Source organism: Rhincodon typus, chromosome 21, assembly GCF_021869965.1.
Source record: "Rhincodon typus isolate 14 chromosome 21, sRhiTyp1.1, whole genome shotgun sequence".
NCBI classification, from domain to species: domain Eukaryota; kingdom Metazoa; phylum Chordata; class Chondrichthyes; order Orectolobiformes; family Rhincodontidae; genus Rhincodon; species Rhincodon typus.
Genome location: NC_063352.1, coordinates 45,551,754 through 45,565,585, shown reverse-complemented (window position 1 = coordinate 45,565,585; position 13,832 = coordinate 45,551,754). Strand labels below are relative to the sequence as shown.

Sequence of the window (13,832 nt, the reverse complement as noted above, 5' to 3'; positions counted from 1 at the left end):
GTGGAGTGGGTGTGTGTTTACACTGTCAAGTGGGTGTGTGTCTGCAGCGTGGAGCGAGTGTGTGTCTGCAGCGTGGAGCGAGTGTGTGTCTGCAGTGTGGAGTGGGTGTGTGTCTGGGCCTGTAGAAGACTGAGAGATGACCTTACTGAAACATACAAGATTCTTAGAGGACTTGAGAGGGTGGAGACATTGTTTCCCCTTGAGGGAGAGCCTAGGATCGAAGGGTATAATCCCAGAATAAGGGGTTACATGTTTAAGATAGAGATGAGGAGGAATTTCTTCTCTCAGTCACTTGTGAATCTGTGCAATTCTCTACCACAGAGGGCTGCTGAGGCTGGATCATTACATTTAATCAAGGCTGGGATAGACAGATTTTTCATCAGTAAGGTAATCAAATCTTACAGGCAAAATGCAGGAAAGTGGGTTTGAGGATTACCAGGTCAGCCAATAATCTCATTGAATGTCAGAAGCCGACTCAATGGGCCGAATGACCTACTTTTGCTCCAATGCCTCATGGCCTTTTGTAAAATTCAGACAGCACATGGATTCATGCTGTGAATCATGCTGTTTCCTAAATACGTTTACGACTTGGATGAGAATGTGGAAGGTTCAATTAATAATTTTGCCGGTGACACAAAAATTGATAGTGCTGTTGATAGTGGGAAGGATGGTCTTATACCACAATCTAACATTGATCAGCTGGTAAATTGGGCAGAACAATGACAGATGGAATTTAATCCTGATAAATATGAGGTGATGTGCGTTAGGAAGTCTAATAAGGGAAGGATTTACACGATGAATATTGGCCCTGATGTAGTGCTGAGGAACGGAGGAACCTTGGTGTACAAGTCCATAGATCCCTGAAGGTGTCAGCACAGGTAGACAGGGTGGTGAAGAAGGCATATGGGTTGCTTGCCTTCATTAATTGGGAGTATAGAATATAGGAACAAGGAAGTCTTATTGCAACTTTATAAAACATTCCTTGGGACACAGATACTGTGCGCAGTTCTGCTCACCACACTATTGGAAGGATGTGATTGCACTGGAGATGATGCAGAGGAGATTCACCAGGAATCTGCCTGGAATGGAAAGTCTCAATTATGAGGAGAGACTGGATAGGCTGGGTTTGTTTTCACTGGAGCACAGAGGGCTGAGGGGATGGGGATTTGATTAGGGTATATAAAATTATGAGAGGCATAGACTGAGTAGATCATGAGAATCTTTTCGCCATGGCAGACATGTCTAAGACCAGAGGGCACAAACTCAATGGTGTAGCAAGTGGTTTAGATGGGACTTGAGGAAATATTTTCACCCAGAAGGTAGTAGAAATATGGCATGTGCTGCCTGAGAGGGTGATGGAGACAGACACTCTCACACTATTTAAGAAGCATTTAGACAAGCAATTAAAATGCCAGGACGTATTAATCTATGGATCCAGTGCAGGTAGTAGGATTAGTGTAGTTTGGTGTTTGCTGGTCGACATAGACATGATGTGCCAAAGGGCCAGTTCCTATGCTGTATGACTTGCTCTAACTCTAGCATTCCCTATTGATAAAAAGCCAATGAGTTGCTCAGTGATGAGGCAGGTGGTTTTGCTAGGATTCTGCAAGGGAATTCTTTCAGATATCTTTTAATATTCTCTCAGAATCCAGTCTTCTGGAAGGATATTTTTCACCAGCGGTGTTTTCTTTTGATGGGGGTGGGGGTTGACAGGGTATAAGACTGATCCATTGTTCCCCTACAGTGGTCCCTCATGGAGGTACAGCTTCAGTAGCACTCAGAAAACATTCCTCAAAGGTTCATGTTAAGATGGTGTGGGGATCCTTCACAATCACACTGATTTTTTTTTCTTTATTCACGTATGGCTAAGGGCATTGCTGGCTAGGGAGCATTTATTGCCCATCACTAATTGCCCAGAGGGCAGTTAAGAGTCAATCACATTACTGTGGGTCTGGAGTCACATGTAGGCCAGACACAGGTAGTAGGATTAGTGTAGTAAACCAGAGAAGTATTTCCCCCGAAAATGGATTAATAGTCATCATTAGACTCTTCATACCAGATATTTATTGAATTCACATTCCACCATCTACCACGGTGGGGTTCAAACCCGGTCCCCAGAACGTTATCTGGGTCTCTGGATTAGCAGTCCAGTGATAATACCATTAGGCCATCGCCTCCCCTTCGGCTGAGATTCCTCATCCACGTGCATTTTCAGTACCCATTACTGAGGGATCATTTGCAGCAAGAACCCTGGCTCATTTTACACCGATCTAAACTGGGGATACAACTTTACTATCGGCACAGTTAGTTCAGCCAACACAGACCAAGATTGCATCAACAACAAAAGCAGAACTTTTCTGATGCAAGTTCATTGACCTGAAACATTAAATCTGTTTCTTGCCAGATGCTGCTGAGTATATCCAACATATTTTCTTCTCTGTTTCTATTTCAGTTTTCAGCATCTGCAGTTTCCTGTTTTTGTCTGAGGGTCGCCTTCTCTCGGTGATAATAATGCCACTTAATGCAGTGTAATTATCCAATTGGGGAACAGACAGCGACAGAACATTCAAACTGGTAGAAAGAGAAGAGGCAAAGACTAATTTCGAAATGAAGAAAGGCTTCAAAATCCGAAGCTCAAAGGGGTTTCTAGTCCACGATTCCCTTAAGATTAGCAAGCAGGTTCAGTTCGCAGTTAGGAGACCAAATGCAACATTAGCATTAGTTTCAAGAGGGCTAGAATACAGGTCTGGAGATATACTACTGAAGCTGCATAAGGCATTTGGAATGGTCAGACCACATTTGGAATATTGTGAGCAGCTTTGGGCCCCGTATCTAAGGATGGATGTGCTGGCGTTGGAGATGATTCAGAGGAGGTCTACAAGAATGATCCCAGGGATGAGGGGCTTGTCATTTGAGGAGTGATTGAGGACTCTGGGTCCTCTGGTGGGATTTAGAAGATGAATGGTGATCAGATTGAAACTTACAGAATACTGAGAGGCCTGGATAGAGTGGATGTGGAGAAGATATTTCCACCAGTAAGAGAGACTAGGACCCGAGGGCACACCCTCAGAGTGAAGGGACAATGCTTTACAACTGAGCTGAAGAGGAATTGTTTCAGCCAGAAGATGGTGAATCTGTGGAACTCACTGCTGTAGAAGGCTGTGAATGCGAGTCATTGAGTGTATTTAAAGACAGAGATAGATAGGTTCTTAGACAACAAGGTGCAGAGCTGGATGAACACAGCAGGCCAAGCAGCATCAGAGGAGCAGGAAAGCTGACGTTTTGGGCCTAGACCCTTCATCAGAAATTAGTAAGGGGAATCAAATGAAATGGGAAATAGGCAGGGAAATGGGCTAAGAAACGTATCAACCAATAGCAGAGCAGACTTGATGAGGCGAATGGCCTAATTCTGATCCTATATCTTACGGACTCGTGTCTCCACAAACTTTATCTCTATGTCAAGGCTTATAAAGATGTTAAATTATCTTAATAGCTATTTTTAAAAGATGTTTTTTTCAGCTTGAAGGTAATAATCAGTCTTTGGCCAGTTCCTAATGAAATTACTGCTGGCTTGTAGCATATAACTCAGTGTTTCTGCCTAATTAATTAATTATTATGAGAGCTCACTCACTAGAAAAAGATATTTAAAGAACTACTCCAGCTGCTTACTGGGCTTAGTGACAAAGTGGGGGGTATTCTTACAATACTGACACAGAATGAAAAAACATACAAAATGCAAAGAAATAAATGTTCTTAATTAAATTTCTGTTTGGTTATCAACTGTAAAAGACAAGGAGAAAAATAACTTCCCAAATTGTCCACTGATAAATGAGATATTAAAAGCACATTTGGCCATTTGTACCTTTAAGACTCTGATGTTTCCAGGGAGATAACAAGTCTTGGCTTGGTTAACACTGACAGGCATCACCCTAGAGAAGGAGGATCTGAAATATTAGCTGAATTAGCTTTATTCACTGATATCTCACAGATATCACAGAATCCCAAAATATTACAGGCCGTTCAGCCCTTCATGTCTATGAGTTCTCCAAATGAGCACCGTGACTTCCTGCCACTCATCTGTCTCTCCCGTATACCCTTGCACATGTTTATGCTCTTGAATGCCCCAATTGAACCTTCCTCCAACACGTTTCCAGGCAGGGCATTCTGGGCCCAAAATATCCATTGTGTGAAAGTGTTTTTCACTCACCTTCCATTTCATTGTTTTGAAAATCTCTTTAAATTTGTGTCCTTTCATTTTAGATCGTTTACAAGCGAGAGCAGCTTTTCCCTATCTACTCTATCCTGCCTGCTCTTGATTTTGTAAACCTCTATCACATCTCCTCTCAGCCGCCATCTCTCCAAGGAGAAGACTCCTAACTTCTCCAATCTATATTCGTAATTGGAAGTTCCCAATTTCTGGAAAAATTTCTTGTAAATTGCTTCTACACTGTCTGTGATATGTTCACATTCTTCCTGTGATGTGGCACCCACAACTGTGCACATTACTCCAACTAGGGTCTAATATGTTCTATATAGTTTCATCATAACCTCCCTCTTGTACTCCATTCCCCTTTTAATAACATTGAGAACACGGTATGCTTTATGAACTGTTCTCTCCACCTGTTCTACCACCTTTGATAATCTGTGTAGAGATACATTCAGGTCCCTCTGTTCCTGCATCCTCTTTAGAATTGTACCTCTTATTTTATATTGCCTTTCAATGTTCTTCCTACCAAAATGCATCACCTTACACTTCTCTGAACTTCATCTACTGCCTAACTGCCCACTCCACCAATAAGTCAATATTCTTTTGCGACAAAGGTTCTACACCACCTTCCTCGCAGTTTGCAATACTTCCATATTTATTGTAATTTGCAAACTTTGAAATTGTCCCTACTCACCAAGAGATAGATAATTAGTGTTTATATATCAGGAAAATTCAGGGTCCTAGCACCAGCCTCTGAGGACTTGTACTACAACTCTTTCTCTAGCCCAAAAAAATATTTATTGAACATCAGTTTCATATCACTCAACCAACTGGATTCTGCCAAAGTTACTCAGCTCCAAACCGTATTAGAGCCTTAGTTCAAACACAGACAAAATAATGGTAATGTGAGAGAGTCTGTCCTTCACACCAAATTCCACTAAATATGGCATCAAGGAGCCTTAGCAAAACTAGAGTTAATGGGAATCAATGGTAAAGCTCTCCACTTGTTGGGCTCATGTCTGGAACAAAAGAAGATAGCTGTGGTTGTTGGAAGCTGGACATCTCAGCTCCAGGACATTACTGCAGGGGTTCCTCAGGGAAGTCTCCTAACCCTAAACAGCAAGGAGAGAGGAAAGAGATTCAAGTATGATGTTTGTGAAATCAGGCCATGTGATGAGATTCAGAAACCGTTTCGTGCTTCTGTCGCTATTTTTTCGGAAAGGTGACTTTGCCTGGTGACCTTACACAAAAATGCATTCCTCTGAAACATCTGTAGGTTTCAATACAATTGATTTGCCAATGATCCTTTTTAAAAGTTTGCATGAAGGTAGACACAGAAATGTTGAAAGAGGGAATGACCTTTATCATTAGAAGTTCCACCTCTTCAGTTAATCATTACTGAAATCTCCTTGCAACAGACAAAAGCTGTTAACATTTTTAACATTTTTAAATACAGAAATGGAGTTGGCGGAAATAATTGCCCTGATCACTGCCAAGTATTTGTGGTTAAGCTTGGAGATACGGTAGTGATATAATTCCATATGCAGACTGCTTTGGTACCACCTGAGATCCAGATATACATAATTTTAAAATTTCTTAAGTTCTTTTAATTTTCATCACAGATGTGCTTCAAAGCAACAATAACCACCTACATTTATTTAGCCACCAATAATATAGTGGTTGAAATCAGGGATATACAGGAAGCCAGATTTAAGATGCACACACAGAGATTTTGGAGGTTTGTGGGTCTGAAGGTGATTGTGGAGAGAGATGGAGTTACCAAGTCCTCAATAATGAGCCTATCAGCCATGATGTGGAGGTGCTGGTATTGGACTGGAGTGGACAAGGTCAGAATACACACGACACCAGTTTACAGTCCAACAGGTTTATTTGAAATCACAAGCTTTTGGACCATAGCCCCTTCGTCAGGTGAAGTGACAGAGAAGGACACAGAACACAGAATTTATGGGCAGAGAGACATCAAGGGCAGAGAGATCAAAGGATCATACAAATGGTGTGAGTGGAGTATCGAAAAATAAGTCTCTGCAGGTAACTAAGAATGTTAGTTCATGTGAGTAAAGTATCAACAGCTGAATAACAACTGAAGGGATGACTTATTCTCTGATTAAATGAGCAGAGAGATGATTACAAAAAATTAAAAATAATATTGCGCTGGAGGTAAACCAAATGACTAGAATAACATGATAGGTATAAGAGAATATGCCGAGGGTTTAGCCAAAGTACAAAGGAATCCAAAACTGTACAAACTAATTAAGGTAGAGAGATCAAAATAATTTACCAAGGTGATGGTGACAAAACAGAACAGTAAGGAAGATTTTACAGATACAGGTTGCCGTGGCAGGGTTGTGTGATGCTGTGGTCGATATTGCCCTGAAGGCTGGGTAGTTTGCTGTGAACAATGGTCTGTTTAAGTTATGGCGGTTGTTCGAAGGCGAGAAGTGGAGGCACGGGGAGGATCTTGGCAAGGTGCTCATCGTCATTGGCGACATGTTGAAGACTGTGAAGAACATGGTGTAGTTTCTCCGCTCCAGGGAAGTACTGGACGATGAAGGGTATCCTATCAGACATATTCTGTGTCTGTTTTCTGAGGAGGTCGTTGTGGTTGTTCAGTGTGGCATGTTGGAACTGGTGATCAATGAGTTGAGCAACATATGCCATTGTTATGAACTTTCTACTTTAAATAGTTTCTACAGTTTTGGATTACTTATGTCTTTGGTTAGACCCTCAGCATGAGACTCCGAAGAAAGAGGGTTGGAGGTGATGGGGGAAAAGTAGGGCTTGAGAAGGGGAGGGGGTGTAACGAGGCTGCAGTATGATTGAGAGAGGAGGAGGCCACTATGGAGGTAGGGGAAGAAGGACATTGCATGAGGCATGTAAAGTAAGCTACAAAAGGGACTAGGAGAGAAGAAAACTGCAAGAGAATTGAGGATGGTTTATGGGTGGGAAGTTGTAAAGGAGGCACAACAGTCAACAGAGGAATATTCAGTTATCTGGAAAACCAGGAAAACCTGGACTCACTGAGGGAATGAATTCTTTGCAAATGAATGTGGAATCTCTGGCTTAAGGCTGCATAAGATGTGAAGCTTCTATATCAGGAAAATATAGTGGATGATATCATAATGAAAACTGTGTCAATTAGTCATAGTCATAGAGATGTACAGCATGAAAATAGAACCTTCCGTCCAACTCAAACATGCCAACCTAATATCCTAACTAAATATAATCCCATTTGCCATCATTTGGCCCATATCCCTCTAAACCCTTCCTATTCGTATACCCATCCCTTGCCTTTTAAATGTTGTAATTGTACCAGCTTCCACCACTTCCTCTGGCAGCTCGTTCCATACACAGAACTCCCGCTGCATGAAAAAGTTGCCCCTTAGATCCCTTTTAAATCTTACCCCTCTCATCTTAAATCTATTCTTAAAAATAAATCTGAAACTTAGATCTGACCTGCAGTCAATGTCTGAAGAAAATCTTCCAGATTCTGTGCATATTGATGTCATCTTGCCTCTGGAAGGGGTACAGCACTGCTTCTGTTACCTTTTGTAATATAAGAAACTGAGCTTAGATATCATGCTATTGAAAAACCCAGCAGTCATTCATCGTAGCCATCTATTATATGTTCGATTGCAACAGAACAAGATAAAGCAGTATGCTTCCAGCAGAGTGTCATGCTTCCAGTGATCCCTGTGGAAAATGGAGTATGAGACCTTTCAGCCCTCAGGTCACATGCTATGATACTGAACCTGTCTCTTAAAGGTTGTACTGACATACTGAGCCATGAGAAACATAACAGAACACAAATGTTACGGAAATGCATTAGCAGTGATTTCACCAATCTGAGGAATGTATATTTTGTTGTAATGGCTTTTTGTGAGTAGAGTTTTGTGCGTGTCAGTTATTTTGACAAAAAAATTACTTGTTAATTTATGCCTGTTGGCTTGAGTCAAAGTTAATACCATGGCATCTAGGAAATAAATATTTCTCTTGAGTGTTGTGCATTTAATTTTAATGGAATGTTAATGACTTTTGAGGATATCGATTAACTTCTGCTAATTCTGTATCTATGTGTGCCCAAATAGCCTGTAAGTCAACACAGATATCTGAAGACATTTTTTGAATGTGACTGTGCCATCCAATAAATGTGCTGGTAGGAATTAAGAGAGAGTCCCTGAAAATGAACGTAAAGCCAATTCAAAAGTAGTCCGCAAGAACATCTCAAGAAGACCCTTAGGAAAAGCAAATACTTTGACTCCTGCATGGAGAAAAGTGGAAAAGAAGGATGACGATTTTATAAATCAGGATTTTGCCAAACTGGCTGCCAATGTACGTCAGTGAGCATAGGATAAAGAGATAGAGGAATGGGAATTGTTACAAGTTAAAGCGCAGACTTTTAAATGACTTCATATTATGGAGGGTTGAATGTGGTACAGGAGTGATATAGGCATACAGTCCTGCAGAGAAAAGAAGCCTGATACATATTTGCATTTCAGAGTAGTGAGCAATGTGAGATGAAGCCAGAACATGATAGAACGAAAACAGAAGTTGCTGGAAAAGCTCAGCAGGTCTGGCAGCATCTGTGAAGAAAAAAATCAGAGTTAACATTTCAGGTCTAGTGATCCTGAAGAGTCACCGCACTGGACCGGAATGTTAACTCTGATTTTTTTTCTTCACAGATGCGGCCAGACCTGCTGAGTTTTCCCAGCAACTTCTGTTTCTGTTTCTGTTCCTGATTTACAGCATCCGCAGTTCTTTCGGTTTTTATGCAAAACATGATAGAGTTTGAAATGGTCCAACAAATCTGGTAGAGAATAAATAAACTGAATACTAGCCATATCCTGTCAAATCTGCATCCCATTCACCAAAACAAGTGACATTTTAATTGGTGGGGACCTTGTTGGAAAGAAATAATCAGGTAAAATGGGAGAATTTGATGCCAAGTGGGAAAATCAAGGGAATATCATATTTCTTTTGCTTTGTATGTCACTATGTAATAAAGCTGTGACAATATTTGCGTGAGACTAAACAAAAGTCAAGGCTAAAAGCTGTACAGTATTTGAATCAGAGAGATAGTGAGCTTTGAAGGTTGAGTATTTACCAATCCCTCCTTATGTAACAGCACAACTTTGAAATATTTCAATGAATTTTAATATAATGTTGCATGTAAATTAATTCACTGAAATTTTGTAAAGTGCCCTAAATTGGAATCACTACATTTCAATCCATTCTGTTTTGATGGAGATTCAATCAAAAGAATTGTGTTCATAGTTGCTCTTTTTCTGTAATTTCTTAAATCTGGTGTTATGCTCAACACCTAAGTAAGTCATTGCCAGAGACAAATACAATCTCTTTCTCTGTTTTTGTACGTGATTTATTAGTTAGGTTGGGTGGTATTTTGCAAGGTGAAAGCTCTTTACTAATCTGAGTGGCCTCCAGGTCTGTGTCATTTTGAAACCAAAAGTTTTCAAGCAGTTAGGCTCAAATTATTACAATAAGACAGCTGCAAAGACCAAAGAATTTTAGTATTTGTCATGGAGATTGTTTCAGCTTTCAGGTCTGCCACATTTTGCTGTTCTGAATATTGTTTTGCTAGTTCTTTGTGACAGCTGCACAGACAATAGATATCAATATTTCCTTGTCAAATTCTGTTTGGTGATGTTGAAGTGCAGTGCAACCTGTTGGTGTTTATCAAACATTTTCAAAATGTTCTCCAGTTTGTAAACTGTTGTGCGCTGTGTTTATGTTGTATTAAGATGCCTAAAAATTGAACAAAGCATCCATGTGAAAAAAGCAAGTTTTTTTGGTTTATTTGAACCGGAGTAGGCCATTCAGCCCACATTGAGCCTGCCTGTTATAGGAAAGATACCATTAAACTGGAGAGGGCTCAGAAGTGATTTACCAGGATGGTGTCGAGAATGGAGGGTTTGAGAGACTAGGACTTTTTTCACTGCAGCATAGGTTGAGGGGTGACCTTATAGAGGCTTATAAATTCATGAGGGGTATAGATTAGTCAATAGCAGGTGTCTTTTCCCTATGCTGGGCAATTTCAAGACTAGGGGACATATTTTCAAAGTGAGAAGAAAAAGATTCCAAAAAGGCATGAAGGGCAAGTTTTTTACACAGAGTGGTTCGTGTGTGGAATGAACTTCTAGAGGAAGTGGTGGATGCGGGTACAGTTACAACATTTAAAAGACACTTAGATAAGCACGAGAATAGGAAATGTCTGGAGGGATAATGAGCCAAGGGGGTGGGACTAGTTTAATTTGGGGTTATGTTCAGCATGGACTGGTTGGACCAAAGGGTCTATTTCTGTGTTGTATGACTCAATGGCTGATTGAACACTTTAATGCCTTTTACCAATCCATCCTGCATAACCCCTGTACATTGTTTAGTTAAATGAAATTATATATTATACAATATATAAATACAATAGCACAGCAGCTCAGTGGTTAGCACTGCTGCCTCATAGCACCAGGAACCTGGGTTTGATTCCAGCCTCAGATGGCTGTGTGGAGTTTGCATGTTCTCCAAGTGTTGATAGGTTATCCTCCAGGTGCTCTGGTTTCTTCCCAAAGTCCAAAAATGTGGAGATGAGGTGGATTGGCCATGCTAAGTTGTCTTGTAGTGTCCATTGTTGTGCAGGCTAGATGGATTAGCCATGGGAAATCCAGATTTACAGGGATAGGATAGGGGTTTGTGTCTGGGTGGGATACTGTTTGGAGGGTCAATGTAGACTCAATTGGCTGAATGTCCTGCTTTCACACTGTACATGAAATATGTATGTATGTACATTTAGAAATGTAATACATTTTTAAACAAAAACAGAAATTGTTGGAAAAACTCAATAGGTCTGGTAGCATCAATGGAGAAAATTCAGAGTCAATGTTTCAGGTCCAGTGACCCTTCTTCAGAATACATTTTATTTAAAACATTTTTAACTTTATGTATTAACTCTGTTTAATGTTTATTATCCTACTGTTTCTCATCTCTCCTTACTTCTGTTTGGTAGTTTTCAGTCACAATGGCAGAGCATAAGCCTGTTGATGTCTCGCTCAAAATGTTTCTTCCAAGGGGATTGTGGGTTACATATTTTAAAAAAAAACAAAGACAAAAATCGTTAGATTTAACATACAACAACGTCTCTGGCACAAGAAAACCGACCGGTCTAAAAGATATCTGGGCAGCTGCCCATACATAATTGCAACCTAAGGTGATAGGACAAGATATTACTGTCACATGTATTTCCACCTGAGCTTTCCATATTTTAAACATGAATCAAACAGCAAACACTTGTTGACTTGAAAGGCATTCTTGATAAGGGGAGAACACGTGACATGAAAATTCATGCAATATTTTCAGTCTTACTTTTCTTTTCTGTTTGCACATGACAGCCAAATGCCTCAGTTGCTGGCCCTTGCTTTAAAAAAATGCAGATGGGGACTCCTTTCCTTCACACTTCAAGATGCACAGCAATATGAAAGGTTATAATAGGCATTATTCCTGATGCTCACCTTAAAAAGCCATCCGCTGTGTTGGTTTCCTGGTTCCTTGCAAGCTTTTGGTCACAAGCTATCAGTCATATGCATTCTCCTAATTGTGTTGAAAGATCAGTGATCTGGTCTTGTTCACGTTGTTGAGTGTCCTTTTATGTTTTCCCTGGCCATTGTGTGCCACTGTGGTGCCAATATTGATGGCATATTGCCAGTAGAAGTAATGCGCAAAAACCTTTATTTTGAGACTAAGTTTTGGGGTTGCTGTAAAAGCCAGGGTGGGGATGGGGGCGCTGGGGGCGGCGGGAAACCACAGTTCAGGGGTGGGCTGTGTTTTCTCACACAATTACAGCTCGTCAAATATTTATGCCACACGTAAAACACGACGATTTGTAAGCAGGAAGTTCTGGGACTGTACCTTTCAAGAGAGATTTATTCTGTGCTGTTTGTCTTGCAGAGAGGTGTTGACACAGTGGTACTGGAATGTCTGCTTCAGAAGCAGTGAGTAAACAGCTTTGAGCTCCATGAGTGTTTTGTTTTAAATTAGACAAAAACAACATGAGTGGGTGGAATCAGGCTCACACAGGCCCAAGATTTTAGTTTTGCTTTAGGTTGGGGATTTTGGAGTTGAAGCTGATAGATACTGCTCTCTCTCTCTGCTGCAGCAAAAAGCCTGAGTTCTCTCTCTACTGCTAGATTGGCCCTCCGCTTCTTCCTGTCCCACAGGCCCGACCTCTCCTCCTCCACTGACACCCTCATCCGCTTAGCCAAACTCGTCCTCACCCTCAACAACTTCTCTTTCAATTCCTCCCACTTCCTACAGACAAAGGGGGTGGCAATGGGTACCCGCATGGGCCCAAGCTATGCCTGCCTCTTTGTAGGTTACGTGGAACAATCCCTCTTCCGTACCTACACCGGCCCTAAACCCCACCTCTTCCTCCATTACATTTATGACTGTATTGGCGCTGCCTCGTGCTCCCACAAGGAGCTCGAACAGTTCATCCACTTCACCAACACCTTCCACCCCAACCTTATGTTCACCTGGACCATCTCTAATACCTCTCTTACCTTCCTGGATCTCTCTGTCTCCATCTCGGGCAACCACCTAGAAACCGATATCCATTTCAAGCCCAACCGACTCCCACAGCTACCTAGAATACACCTCCTCCCACCCACCTTCCCGCAAAAATGCCATCCCCTGTTCCCAATTCCTTCGCCTCCGCCACATCTGCTCCCAGGATGAGGCATTCCACTCCCATACATCTCAGATGTCCTCGTTTTTCAAGGACTGCAACTTCCCCCCCCACCTCAGTGGTCAAGAACGCCCTCGACCGTGTCTCCCGCATTTCCTGCAACTCATCCCTCACACCCCGTCCCCGCAATAACAACCAAAAAAGAATCCCCCTCCTCCTCACATACCACCCCACCAACCTCCGGATCCAACGCATCATCCTCCGACATTTCCGCCATCTGCAATCCGACCCCACCACCAAAGACATTTTTCCCTCCCCACCCTTATCTGCTTTCCAGAGGGACCACTCTCTCCGGGATTCCCTTGTCTGCTCCACACTCCCCTCCAGCCCCACCACACCTGACACTTTTCCCTGCAACCGCAGGAAGTGCTACACCTGCCCCCACACCTCCTCCCTCACCCCCATCCCAGGCCCCAAGAAGACTTTCCACATCAAGCAGATGTTCACCTGCACATCTGCTAATGTGGTATACTGCATCCGCTGTACCCGTTGTGGCCTCCTCTACATCGGGGAAACCAAACGGAGGCTCGGGGACCGCTTTGCAGAACACCTACACTCGGTTCGCAATAAACAACTGCACCTCCCAGTCGCGAACCATTTCAACTCCCCCTCCCATTCCTCAGATGACATGTCCATCCTGGGCCTCCTGCAGTGCCACAACGATGCCACCCGAAGGTTGCAGGAACAGCAACTCATATTCCGCTTGGGAACCCTGCAGCCCAATGGTATCAATGTGGATTTCACAAGCTTCAAAATCTCCCCTCCCCCTACCGCATCCCAAAACCAGTCCAGCTCGTCCCCGCCTCCCTAACCTGTTCTTCCTCCCACCTATCCCCTCCTCCCACCTCAAGCCGCACC

General features: G+C 42.2%; 1 long non-coding RNA gene across 1 annotated transcript in view; it reads right to left on the bottom strand.

Moving 5' to 3' along the window:
• Nucleotides 1–5,208: 5,208 nt before the first annotated feature.
• Nucleotides 5,209–13,832, bottom strand: part of LOC125485662 — a 47,522-nt gene continuing 38,898 nt past the window's right edge. The window contains exons 3-5 of the long non-coding RNA XR_007264374.1: nucleotides 11,228–11,294; nucleotides 7,682–7,771; nucleotides 5,209–5,319 (exon numbers count right to left, since the gene is read on the bottom strand). This is a non-coding gene — a long non-coding RNA (uncharacterized LOC125485662). The remainder of the gene's footprint in view (nucleotides 5,320–7,681; nucleotides 7,772–11,227; nucleotides 11,295–13,832) is intronic.